The sequence below is a fragment of the Chlorocebus sabaeus genome, chromosome 14 (genome assembly GCF_047675955.1).
Source record: "Chlorocebus sabaeus isolate Y175 chromosome 14, mChlSab1.0.hap1, whole genome shotgun sequence".
Classification (NCBI taxonomy): Eukaryota; Metazoa; Chordata; class Mammalia; order Primates; family Cercopithecidae; genus Chlorocebus; species Chlorocebus sabaeus.
Window position 1 is genome coordinate 67,127,274 of NC_132917.1, and position 14,277 is coordinate 67,141,550.

At 37.3% G+C, this 14,277-nt stretch overlaps 1 protein-coding gene and 1 long non-coding RNA gene across 6 annotated transcripts in view; one reads left to right on the plus strand and one right to left on the minus strand.

The window, feature by feature from the left end:
• Positions 1-14,277, plus strand: part of LOC140713336 (uncharacterized) — a 200,259-nt gene that overhangs the window by 180,526 nt on the left and 5,456 nt on the right. The gene's annotated exons all lie outside the window — the stretch shown is intronic.
• Positions 1-14,277, minus strand: part of LOC103220136 (UPF0764 protein C16orf89-like) — a 201,635-nt gene that overhangs the window by 80,139 nt on the left and 107,219 nt on the right. The window lies entirely within an intron of this gene.

A 14,277-nucleotide genomic window follows, 5' to 3' on the forward strand; every position in this document is an offset into this window, starting at 1 on the left:
TGCTCTTTCTTCAGAAGCCCTCAAATGTCATATCCTAAAATCAGTAAGATGGGTCATTCCATCCAGAATGTATTTATCAGTTTAATAGGCCTCTAAAATATATTGTCAATTCCATTGGAGGAAGTGGAATAGAGAGGAGAGAAAATGACTTTTGCTACCTACTTCCTCATCTCTATCCTCCTGGTTAGAGTCAAGCTGATACATTTTTAAATCCAAAAGAGATTGAAGCATTTTTTCCAAGTTTACATTTTTTTATATTGGGAAAATAGAAAGATTAAAGGATGAACAGTAAAAATCACCAAGGTCATAATAACTCAGAAGTGAAAACTTCTAAGACTGAATAGTGTATTTTTAAGCCCGGGATTAAGTCTCTAGTGATGAAATCTCAGTAAGTTTTCATTGGTGCAAATAGCATGAAGATTTAGAAGAATTGGATCTAATAAGGTTTTATACATAACTAAAATACACAAAAATTATACATTTTGTTTATGTGGAAATTTGCCTCACAAGACCCATGTGTGTGATGGTGGCGGGACACTCCACCAGGTGCAGAAGGCCTAATTATTGCCACAAACAAGCTGTGAGGTGCCAGGTGGCCATTTCATTTCTTTGGGCTTTAGTCTATGCATTTTTAAAATAAAAGAATTGAACCAAATCATCTCAAGATACTTTGTACCTAAAATTATTTGATTTTCTAATTTATATCCTTAAGTTGCATTTTCAGAATGACCTATTCTGTTTTGATGAAGAAGCTAGTGATAGTTGGAGGCCAGCCTCTAATTAGAACTCCAAAAATTAGAGATTGCATCCTGTTTAATCACATTCAGTCAGCATGAAGTGTGTATTACAGATATTATGCACAACACAGAAATAACCTACTGACTCTTACCCTCTGAGCGCTTCCCATTGCTCCCACTGGGAATGGCAAAGCTGGACTCAATTCCCACTTCTTATATCAATTGCCTGAACTTAAACTGCCTCAAGGACCAGCAGTTTAATTCCATCTTTAACATGCAAAGCTAAACTGAAATTAGGTAAAAACTAATACTATATACAAGACATGGTAAATCAGTCACAAGGTAGCTATTCTTTAACACAACCAGTACTACTATTTTAATAATTTTAAAAGTTTAAGCCGAATTTAAATTATTTCTTTACCAGAAAGCTCGAATGAGAAAAAATAATCCAAGAGCTTAAAGCCAGGGTTTCCAATGTATTTTACACCATGACACACACAGAAAATGATTAGAAGCCAAAAGTCTATCCACTGAAAGACACATCATTACTTTATCCCTAAAAAAGATAAAACCATTTTTCCCACCTCTAATTGAAGAGCTTCACTTCAGACAGGTTTCATCTATTTGTGGGCATCTTCCTTTCTTCAAAACTCATAAAGCGTTTGTCTGTTCATCACTTCTGTGACTTATTTTCCTTTATCAACATCACATTTATACAGACTTCTCTGTTTCCCTGCCTTTCCATGTGCATAATAACTGTTTTGTTTCAGTGCTAAATCACAGTGTATTTTATTGAAGACACTTTAAGGGAAACTGAACCCAATGCAAGCAGTACAATGCACATCACTCAACTGAAGTTTGTATAGCATGAACAGCTGGGACCAGGTTTTGGCATGTGCGGACAATAACAACTACCTTATCACTGCCACCTGGCCAAAAGTGATTGTAAAATATTCATGGGAAAACACATTCCAATTTCAGAAATGTTAAATGAGAGAAAAAAATAACATGAATTTTAGAATCCATAACATAAGATCAATGGATAAGGCTTCTCTTGGTACAGGACAAACAGCTGGAGGGTCCCAACCATCCCAGCCCAGCTAGGTGCCTCAAGGAGTAAGGACAGCAATAGCCCAAGCATACTTATAACCCATTCTCAGCATGACTCACTGATGAGAGCCAACATAAAGGTCTATAGAGAGAACTTCCAGACAATGCTTCTCTAGATACGACCCCATAGAATTGCAACTTAGTTGAGATTTAACAAGAATCCATTTGGCAAAAGTCTCCAATCACTTTTGGCTTTGCAGCCTGCCTGCCAAAGCTGAACAATTATATCCCCATATTCTTACTTCTTTTTATTCGTTCTAATCATTTGGATCTTTGCTTTCTTTTCTAGTATTTGAGTAGTCATAACTTGTTGGAGATAATGCTGGGGGATGGAATGTCAAGACGGTTCCTCACACCCATCTCTGCCTTGCCTCACCTTGTCAATCTGCCTTTTGGGTAGTGCTACCTCTACGGTCCATCATCCCACCTACCTAGGACAAATGAAAAACACTTGCAGTCTTTGTTTTTTTCTATCCTCACTATCTATATGGGGTAATGACCTTGATCAGCATCACAGCCTCCAGCACTTCTCTTCCTGAAGAAGGGAAACTGGCTTCCTGATTGACCTTGAGCGAGTGAACCAAATAATATACTTAGTACAAGCTCAGCTGCTGTCCCACTCCAAAGCTCCCTCCTTCTTAAGAACATTGATCTTCACTCAGAAAGCTCACTGAAATTCTCCTCTCACTTGTATAAAACATAATTCTGTGCCTAAAACTATGGTCGATTGTGGTAAGTTCTTTAAAACAAATTATTGAAATAATCATAATAGAACTGATTACCACACAGACTTGGTGAGCTTTCTACACCAAGCTTACAGACATATCTTCACCTGAATGACCCAGATCGTAAATGCAGAATTCTTTTATGTTCTGTTTCATTTAGCTTCCTCTGGAACATGTAGGCAGTGCTTAGGCCTCAGCCTCACAATCTTCTTGACTATAGATCGACAGGACTGAATATTAGGCATAACTGAGCATCCATATTCATTCATTTATTCATTCACCCATTTACTTATTCAGTAACTGTTACATATCAGGCGTTCTCTAGGAATTCACAGTCTAATGGGGAAGAATCATACACAAATAGATAATTATAATACCATGTGATAATCAGCGCAATGTACAGACAAGCCCAGAGTATGAAGGAGGCAAAAAGTCAGGGGTGCCCTAATTCCCTGACACTCTCCAAAGTTAGATTTCCCCTGTAGCAGACTTCCATTATCATGTTTGATATCCTGGACGAGTACTGAGAAGAGATGATGTTTGAGCAGAAGAAAAGGAAACTATAGAACAGAAGGCTTTGTTTACACTCCAGGTAAGGAAATGGAGGGTTAAAAAAAGTAATCACACCAATGCAAAAAGAGGAGGAAGATAGCAAAGTATCAGGAATGCAGCTGGATGAATAATTGATGAGCTGGTAGCCTAAGAGAGAGTCTCATTAATATGATCCTGCAGGTTCATTAAGTACTATTCCAGGCTTGTCTTGGAGAGAGCCTCCTGAGTCTTGATTAGGGATTGTGTGGCTTTCACTTCGACATCAGAACTTTGGGCCTTGGGTTCTGACAACTGCTTCCTAAGCTCCTATCCTTTTACCCCAGCACCTTTGGAAGCTCTTCTCCATCCCCCTCTCACTAATCATGGGCCCCTAACCATGACAGTCAGTCCTAGTAAATAATATATCAAGATAAATGATAATTGTTCTGTTTTAAGTGTCTCCTAATGAGCATCATAAATTAAAAATTAATATTGCAAAGACTATATGAATAGCATCAAATCCATAAACAAAGCAGCGGGTATCACGCTTGCAAATGAAAGCTAAACACCTCCCTTGTCCTCTTTTCCATTCCCCACCTCTATCTACCCTCCTCCAATTCCTTCTCCACCTCCCTCCCAGCACTCCAGACCTGACATCCAAGCCACCAGGAATTACATTGCAAATAACAATACCTTTTTTTTCCCCCTCACAGATTACTTCTGGCCTGCTACTTACCTACCTGGTTTAGTGTGACCTGAAGACCCAATCCAGAGAATTTATTTCTCATTATTTATTTTCCTTAGCCAGAGATAGACAAGGTAGAATTAGATTATGAAAAACTTTTAGGTGAGGCAGATGAACTAGGCCAGATCCCGTGGAAAGACTGAATATAGAATTTTAATGGCATCAAATAGTTCTGTCCTTCCATATTAGACAATTATATTTCAACCCAAGTCACATTTTGGAGAAGACTCTATGCCGGAATCTTAATAGGAGCTTTTTATTCTCTGTGTAGTAGTAGGATAGCTTTTGGGGGGTGCTTTTCTGGATTTTCAAAATTTCTACAGTTTTAACAATTATGATCATGACATGTTTAATAGAAAAAAGAAAGAAAACGTCACTCAGAAGTGAAGAAAAGTGCTTAGTCAGACACAAAAGCCCAGTCACAAAGGTTAAAATAACTATCATTTTATGAGCCTTTTTATAATGCACTAGACACTGTGAGGTGTGCATCATCTCCATCCCTCACAGCAGCACTGAAGGGTAGATAATGTTACACCCAGCATCCTATTGCTATCCAGAGGGAAAGGAGGCTTAGCCAACGAACTGCAAGCATTCCAATTCCTTTTCCTGAGATGGACGCATGAACTCTCTTGGCCCAATGGCATTAAATATTCCACCCGTGTAACCGATACCCCTTCTTGGAATTCAGAGCTCACCCTGCAACCTGCTGGTTATCATTTGGCTTCTATCACAGGCTGCCAACGGTGAGAGTACACATGGGTCACGCTCATGTAAATATTCCAGACCATATGGCAGTTGTATTTCTCACTGTAAATGAACACATTGGCTTTGTTCTATAGAAAATCAATTTCACAAAAACTTGAGTTCAGTTACTTTTGGACTGAAAGGATAAAAATTTCCTAAGCCTTCACTGACTGCTGAATCTTTGATACCAAATCTACATGAGCTCCACATCTCTCTCAGTTGATTCGCTTGCTTTACTAATCCAAGGGCTCAAACATTCACACAGCTGTATGTGGAGAAAATATAAAAACAGTTCACCTTTTTGGCAACTGAGCTACATAACCAATAAAGGTGGTTTTACTTCAGGCCATTACCCAGATTACTTTTACTAAACTTAGCTGGAATGCCATCCTGCACCTTTGAGGAATGTGCACAATATGCCTTGGTACTGGCAATGCTACCGCTCTCATTCTCTCACACGCATAGAGGCGCTACAGTCGTAATATTGCGACAGTGAAAAACTAGACCTCTCTCTCCCTGGGATACCATAAAGCTAACAATGGCAAAGCCTCCAAAACCAAAGTGCACAGAAGAATACAGTGCTTAAGCTAATTAAATCTGCTGTGGAACCAGGAGAATTCCAAGAACAGCAGTAACACATTTTTATTTTATAAAAATGTCCCCATTGAAACAACAGATCTGAATGCAAATGTAAAACTAAGCATTCGATAATGCTCACTTTCACATCTGTCAACATTTTAGAGTAACTTCAAGAAGAATACATTTGTGGTTCTACAAACTCTTAGTTTATGCACAGAAAACATTTGAGAGGACTTTGTTTTTACAAGTATCCAGGTATCAAATTAAAAAAATATCATGGAATCACACACTTTTGAAGCTGGAAGGGATCATGAGAGTCACGTATACCTACCCCGCATTTAACAGGCGTGATGAAAGTTCAGAGAGCTTCAGCTATCACTCAAGATTACTCACATGATTTGATTTCAGGAAATTGGAAGGCAAAAAAGAAATTAGGGATAGATTCCCCGCTGTACCTTTAGCATTTAAATGACAAATCTCTCAGTCTGAGATAGAGGGCTAAGCCAGACCAAAATTCACTGGTCACCTGACCTTTCTGTATTTTCACAAACAAAATTAAATGGAGAATTGAAACATTTGCTCAAATTGCTTCGGTTAATTTATTGAGCTTTGTTTACCTTAAAAGAGTGAAATAGAGTAGAATAAAAAGGGTGACACATCTTGTAGTATTTGAATATTAATAAAATCATATTTGATGTTAAATTTACTGTTTTTATATTAACATGAGTATACTTCATGACATTTTTCATGTTTCGGTTATAACTATGTGTGTGTATATATATGTATGTGTCTGTATGTATATATATTACATATACGCTAAGTTATAATACAAAACTTTTTCTTACCATGAATCACAGTAAAAAAGACCAAAATTCACTTCAGTGGAAATTTCACATTTGCCCTACTCACCATTTTTAAAAACAAAAAAACAACAATGAAAATAAAATGTAAAATAGAAGCTTCTCATAAAATTTTGGGGGAACCTTGCATTAAACTATCACTTTCTTGTCACTGCAGCCTAAAATGTTCTTTCTCCTCCAGGCCTAGTGCAATGTCCTATAGGTTACTGAAAAAGAAATATTAAACTTAAGAAACTAGAAAAAGGAAAAATGCACAAAGGATGAAAAAGGAAACAGATCTTCCTTTCGTTGTTTTACGATACATTTTTTTTCTTTCCTAATATCAAAGTTTGGGGTAAACAACAAATGTAATTTGCTCAGTTCCTGGGACAGTAAATGTACAATAATACGTGTTAAAGGAACACCAAAATAAGGGTAAAACAGCAGACTTTAGACTCTGCTACTAACTTGTACAAAACTGGATGGAGTTTATAATTTCTCTGAGCTTCAACTTTCTCAACAGTAAAAGGTGATAACTGGGCAAGAACCACATTTCTTTCAGGGATGTTTGCAGAACTCTTTCCATGGACTGTTAATAAATGACCCATGAAAATCATTTCTAAATGATAGGTTAATAAGTGGGCCCTTCGCCAGTTCCTACCTTCTTATGTATTCATGATCATCCAATGAGTCCTAACTTTCCAACTCAGAAATGGTGACCTCCAAAGAAGAAGAAAAAAAAGGTCCAAAGAAGAAGAAAATGAAATCTCTCTGGATTTCTTCAATAAAAAGTAAAAGTATATCCAACTGCATGGACCAGATACTAGTAAGCTTCTCAAACTAAGAAGCAATAGTTTGGTCTGTGAATTAAAGCCTTATTTTTCACATGTCCTTTCTTTTATATGTGTGATCTTTCGCACAAAAACACAAAGAGAAGGTACTTTTTGGTTCAAATAAATAACTTGTCCAAAAGACAATACAGCAATGGGCACTGTGCACCATTTGCTCAGGAGTGCTTCTGTAGCATCAGGACCAAGTTGGAGGACTGGAATTAGCAGGAGCCCTACTCACCTACTTCTGTGACTTTGGGATGAAAGGGGAGCCAAATGAGGCCCTGCTCTGGATGGAATTGTGACTAACATTATTTACAGCTACAACTCCAGAGTTAGAAAAGATAACCCTATCTGTGAAGATAACCCTTCTGTGAAGGTCTTGAGTCTGGGTAGCCAGAGGGCGTGGTGTGTCTGGGGAAGCACAGCATATTCCATTAAGCATATCACTGTGACTCTAAGCTTCCATTTCCTTATGCAAAATGGGAATGAAACTAGAATCTACCTTATGAGTTATGGAGAGAAGTAAATATATGTATAGGACTTGACCCATTATCTGATACATAGTAAGTGCTCAATAAATGTGTCTGTTTTTATTATAGTATAACTGAATCCAGACTATGATTAAGAGAGCAAAGATAATGAAAATTTAAATGATATGTTAGTATAGATGCATTCTGCTGTGATGTGGATGCATTAGAAAGACACTGGGGAGGTATACACATTGAATTAGAAACTAGCACTACCTTCATGGTCCATTTTGTTCACTTTCCAAGCAAATGGCTTGGAAGAGTTGAAGGAATCTGGTCACCCCTAGATGATTAGCAAATCGTATACTTAATGGGCAAAATGAGCAGCCAGGGATGCATCCATTTCTCAGCAGATAGCCTCTTGCCATACATTTCCATTCTTTGTTTAAAATTGCAACACATTTTGGACCAAAAATCTTTGGGCATTTTGCATCCATTCTGCCAGCCTGAGGTTTTTATATGCCAACAAACACTTCTTAGTTATCATTATGTAGCACTGATAATACTTTGCTCTGGGTCTATAATCATCTTTACGTGGTCAAAGATGGCTTCTGTTTACTCTGGCAAAGCAGATGATGGCTGCTCTTTTATCTCAAGGAAGTGGAGACAGAACAGGGAGATCAGCAGCTTGTCCAAAGGGCACGCAGTCTGCGGAAGTGCCAGGGCTACCGGATTCTGAAATGTGGTCATCAGCCAGATGGCAGTGCTGGCCCAGTAATCACCCCACCCAGCATGCAAATCAGGGTAGCACTCACTTATGTTCCTGAGCTACTCTAGGCGGTGAGCACTAGCCTCAATGCTACCAGGTGTATGTACCGCAGAAATGGTTGACAGGCTGACAGGAAGTATATTTTGAGAGGAAAATAATAGTAAAGACTTAACTGAAGGATATCTGATGAAAGCAAAAGAAATTACCCAACCTATCTGCAAACCACACACTGGAAATGAATGGGTTCTTTCATGTTTGGGACATTTTCGTGTTATAAAAATGTAGACTATAGAGCTATTATATCAAGTAATTTATGGGATGAATATTGTAATTCATTGAATGTCACGACTTATCTTTTATTCATATAGTTACTATTCCATTACCAGAGAGGGAGGTTTGTCAAAGGTTAATTATTTTAAATTGCTCTGGCAAATTTATTTTGATTTGTACAATTTTTTTGAATAATCATAGGTCTATATATTCATACATCTTTATGAGGCTTCTTTTTTAAAAATAATATTCTTTGATGAGGCAGTTAAAGCTAGATAAATGCTTTAGTGATGTCTTTAAAATATATTCCCTTTAACTCTGGATGTAGATCTACAAAAAAAAATTTATGTTATTATTGTTATTGGTATGATGTCTATTTTAGAACTTTCTATTTTTCCTAGGAAAATTGCAATTAAAAATGGCCAGGAATTTGAAATTTCAGTTTCTTAACAGGTTGCCCATGGTTCACAGTACCTTTGAGCTCTGAATCACTATTTGGAATCCCCTCTAAATGGTGAGTGGGAAAGCTGCTGGCGCCTGCTGTGGGCTGTACCCCACCTCTGTTTCACGTGAGATTGCTCCTTGGCCAGGGATACCTTCTCAGGACATGAGATTTGGTCCTTGTGGGAGAATAAATGCTGGACCACAAGGCAAATACCTTCCAAGTTAAAAAATATTTGTGAATCATAAATCTAAATTTAAAATTGAGCCAGAAGCAAGGAATTAGGAAGACTACAGTACATACAATATATACAGTACAATACATAGATTAATCCAAGTCCCACCTCCTTCAAAATGAATAGGCTCTCCCATGAAGCCTTCCTAATTAACTATGCTTGTCTTCTTTATATGTCTCAAATACTTATGTATCCTGTCTATATTTCATTAATATGGTCTCATTGTTATGTAGCTTTTTAATTATTCATAACTCATTTGAGAGTTAAGTATAGTAGAGTCAGAAGACCTAGGCTCACAGTTAAGCCCTGAGGTTTACTATTCGTACAGGCTTAGATACATTGTTTGATTTGTCTGCAATTCAGTTTATTTTATGTGAAAGAGCAATAAGAAGCCCCACCTATGTGCTTCATGCAGTTGGCAATATGTCACCTAGTAATTGCGCACTTCTCTGGGTTTATAAAATTCTTGCATATCTATCTCGTTTAATCCCTCAAACAATAGTATATAAGATGAGCACTATAACCCATCCATATTCATAAACATAGGAATTAGATGAATTATGTGAAAATGTTATTTTTAACATCATAAGTTATTGCTATTTTTAGCCTGTAGATTTTGTATCATCAATTTAAAATTAACACCCCTGAGGCTACAGGCCATCTCTCTCTCTCTCTTTCTTTTTCATATCATTCTCTCCCTATGCTCTTTTCCTTTAGGTGGTTTGATGAATAGATTCAGAAGATAGATTTTTGTAGGATAGATAACAAAGTGCTTTGCACAATAAATGCTCAGTAAGGTTGTGTCTATACATTGCCATAGTAACTGATTAATTTTATTTGGTGTCAGGAAGAAAATAATAATCTATTATTTAACCAAACTTTTTACTTTTAACCAGTTGTAATGGTCTTATGCACATGGTAAAAATGCCCCTGAATAGCACATCAAGCCTCAAGGCATGCAAATAAAATATATATATACTCTATCATGCTGTTACTAAGAAAAAAGCCATGGTACATGATTCTGAAAAGCATGAGTAAAGGCTTCAGGTACACAGGCAGTGAGATGTTCCCTATTTACCCTACCAGAGGGAAAGAGCCATTGGAAAAGGGCCCTTGTCTGTCTCGTTCACACTCACTATTTTCAGAACCTGTCACACAGTTGGTGCTCAATAAATACTAGCTAAGTATAAAGTATCTCATTATATTTACATCACTGAGATTCTTAAAAGACTATGAAGCTTTGCAGTTAAAAAAAGAACTTGGAGTTTTGAAGCGGATTGAGAAGAGAGAAACAGTGTTGGAGATAGGACCCATGAGTAAAAGTGAAGGAAACAAAGCTATTACTCAAAAGGCGTAAATTAAAGGGAGACTGCAAACGTCAGATAGCATCTTAGGTGATGCCTATAATGAAGCAGATGTCGGCAGGGGACTGACTCCTCAACTCTGCTGCAAATAGATGCAAGGGAAATGTGTTCACCTTGCCATATGAAAGATATGCATTAGGTAAAAGTAAATAAATACACATGTAAACACATGCATAAATAAAATACATCCCCATTGAGAAGTGGTGGAAAGTGAACAGGAAAATTACAGAATTAGCTCTCAGTGATCAAGTTTTTGCCCAAAAATGCATCAGGCACAGACACTCTGTCTAAGTAGTTGACTTACATTGTCTCACTCAACAAATTCTCTATAGTAGATCTTATCATGATGAGGAAACTGAGGCTATGAGCAATTAAATAACTTGCCCAAAGTCATATGCTAGTGGTCAGCAGAGTCTGGAATGAGTGTCCATCTCTACCTTCTGGGTTAAAGTCATTTAAGATACCTGCCACCTGCAACCTCAACATCCACCAGCTCTACAGTTTTTTTTTTCCATGGACCCTGGAAGACCCTACAACTATTTAATAGTTTCTATTTTTGCTTAACAGACTTCATGAAAGTGGAAAGTGATTGATGGCTATGACAATGCAAAACATTTACTAATGTGGCCTACAGAATTATTTGTTTAAACTTATACATATATGCTATACCTATGCAAATACTTTACTCTTAATAAGTCTTTTTACCCAGATTTCACAGTAAAATTAAGGCCCCATAAGATAGAGTCCCTGAATCAGCAAGTAGAGAGATTTCATCTTCAATACAGTATACTTGGTCCTAAATATTTTAATTTTCCTGTCATCTTGTGGTATATCAATAAAGGGATCTTTCAGTTGAAGTATTCTGTATAGTTCTGTAAACTCAACCAATTAGCCAGATAGTGGTCACATGTCCACTTCCTTTTGAATTGTAGAATCCACTGTCTAAGGTGAGATTTTGGTGTGAGGACACACTGGACCCTAGTGCGAGCTGCATTGGCAGAAATGTCACTGTAAGATCCCAAGGTATTATTATAAATCATCAGTATGGCAGAATTAAAGGCAGGCCCCCTCAAGAATACCACTGCAACATGGAGCCTACCCTTATCCCATTCTACTGTATACCACCAGAGAACATCACTCTGAATCCAGTGTCTTTTACCAGAGACAATCTGATTCCTATAGATTGGGATATTTCTATTTTTAATTCTCCTTAACAAAGACCTCTAAGTCCAGAATCTTCTGCAAAGGCCTGTGAAGTGCTATTCTGATCATCCCTTCACGTTCCTGAGTTGCTCTGGGATAATGTTGTCGGGGCAAGACCCCCAGGGGAAGAGCTGATTGGATTCTGGCAAGATGGACCAAACATCTGCTTCAAACAAAAGACATCTGCATATTTCACATTTATTTTTCATAATTTACAGAAGCAACCTGCCAAAATTCAGCAAGGGAGAATACACTAGCACATAATTAGCTTAAAGTTTGCTTGCTTTAGAAGTATGAGCATGAAGCCTAGGAGCTCACCTGGGAGGACATCAAGGAATGGCGGAACTGTGGTTTGATTTCTGTAAATTCTGTTTTAGACCTCATATGCCAGGGCAGAAGACCTAGCCCTGCTAGGCTTGGAGGGGGGAAGCAAATATGTCAGAGATGACACTAGGAGGTTCTTTCACCCTCATGTCAAATAAAAAGCCTCCACAACAAAAGAGTGGTCAAAGGTAATAGCATTTATTAAATAAGATCTGATTAATCAGAAAAATTTTGCTTCAACCACTTAGCACTAGATTTCACAGATTAGAAAATGATGCAATGCTACATGGCTCTTAATTTAAAATGTATATACTGAGAGTACCAATGGCATGGTGAGAAATTACGTGTGGGTGTTTCATTATTGTTCAAATCATCAGAAAGTTGTTATTTGTCAAAAAATACTAGGAAATATATTGATTGCCTAGATGCTAGTATATTTGGAATACGTGACGAAAACATAAAGAGAAAAAGATAATGGATTATATTATCAGTCTTAATATATCCTGCTATCATGAATACAACTATTTATTTTCCAGACCCTATGAACTACATCATCCCAGTTGAAATTCAAACTTTGCAAGGTCATAATTACATGAAATAGCTAAAGCTTGTCTAATTAGAGAATAAAAAATTTGGAGGGAGGTGAGTTCTTTTTGTTTCTAGCAAAGGAATTTCAACTCTATGTCCAGTTTTGTTTTGTTTTGTTTTGTTTTAAGTAGCTATGAGATCCTATGGGATTTTCCCTGATTTTAACTCCAGAGAGAAAGCATATTTATAGTTAAAGCAAAGATTTGCAAAATATTAGGCACTGTTTTGAAATGTTTGAAACATCAGGCCCCTGGTGGGAGGAGTGCTATTTTGATTTTGCTGACTGTCTATTATCTTCCAGTCTCAGTCATTGCTTTACAAAAGCAATTGTGTTCCTGATTGACTTGTAGATACAATGCTGACCCTATAAAAATCTCTGCAACACTACCAAGGCAGTTTCAAAGGATTTAGCATCTTAAATTATGTGTACATTGTAGAAGCAATGTATGCAACCCAGGCACTACAATCCAAACACGCAGTGCAGTCAGATCGTTTATCTTCTTGATAATTTCCCTGGAAAATTATTTCTGAAGGACCTCCTAGAAGCATCACAAGGACTCTCCAGTGAGGAGTAGCCTGGAACCCAAATGTCCTTTGTGGTTACTGCTCTTGTGGGGAAGTGGCAGGCTCAGGGTAGCTCTGACTCTGGCCAACATGGTTGTATTTTTCTATGGGCTCTTGATTTTTAAGAAATAAAAATCAGCTTTAGTTACATAAAAACCATGACACTAACTAGAAAAATAATGAATTGCTGGATCATAAACAGATACTTTCTAAACTACCTCCCAAAATAAGCCTTTGGTTTTGGTGGGCGATTAGCAACACAAAAATACACTGGTATTATTCCAGGAAGGAATACCACTGAAAAAAAGAAGAATCAGAAAGATATACATTCTGTGTATAGCTGGACCATCCTTACATTGGATAATCCCCATGAGTGAGAGTGATCTATATTTGTGTTGCAGGCCCATCTCAGCTTGTAGCAGGGATCTAAATTTCTACCCAGGGAAATTATTTTGAGTAGCCAGGATCTACTTGTCTTATCTCCAACAAATTATCAATATTACGTATGCCTATCCTTCTCCCATAGGGTGGCGTGGCCAGCATATTTTTGAATGTGCCTTCATGTTCAGCATTTGAGTTAAACAACCCCCTCACAGCTTTTTGCATAGGACTTGTTAGCTTCTCCACCCAAAGAGTAGATTAAAGTCTCCAGTTGGAGCAGATGTGAGATCCAACGTGGTTGAAGCAGGTTGGATCTATCACTGAATAGTTCTATCTCTGAACTATCTCTGAACTATCTCTGAATAGTTTCTAGAACATCTTCTTTTTTGATTTGTAAAAACTACAGGAGTAATATATATGTTTCTCAATTTGTTTTTCTAACATGTCTGTGATCAGATTTTGTTCCACATCTAATATCAAACAACATGTGCACATCTTAGACAAGACTGTTGGGGTCTGTGAGGGGAAATTCCTGCCAGAGCCTCTCATTATCATATTTTTATTTCACTCCTAAGGTAATAAGCAAAAAAGACTCCACCACCTCTGAGCCTCTGCATTTTCCTGGATAATTTTATATCTTTGTTAGAAATATAAAATGCAGCTATAGGAGTCTTTACAAGTCTAAAGAAAATTAGCTAATAATAGTATCTTTTTATGGCCCACAATTTATCTTGCTGAAAAAGGCAGTTACATTCTTAGAGTTGATTATTGCTTCACCTTAAATTTTCTAATTGTTTTAGATTTTTCACTTATTTTAGACATTTTCA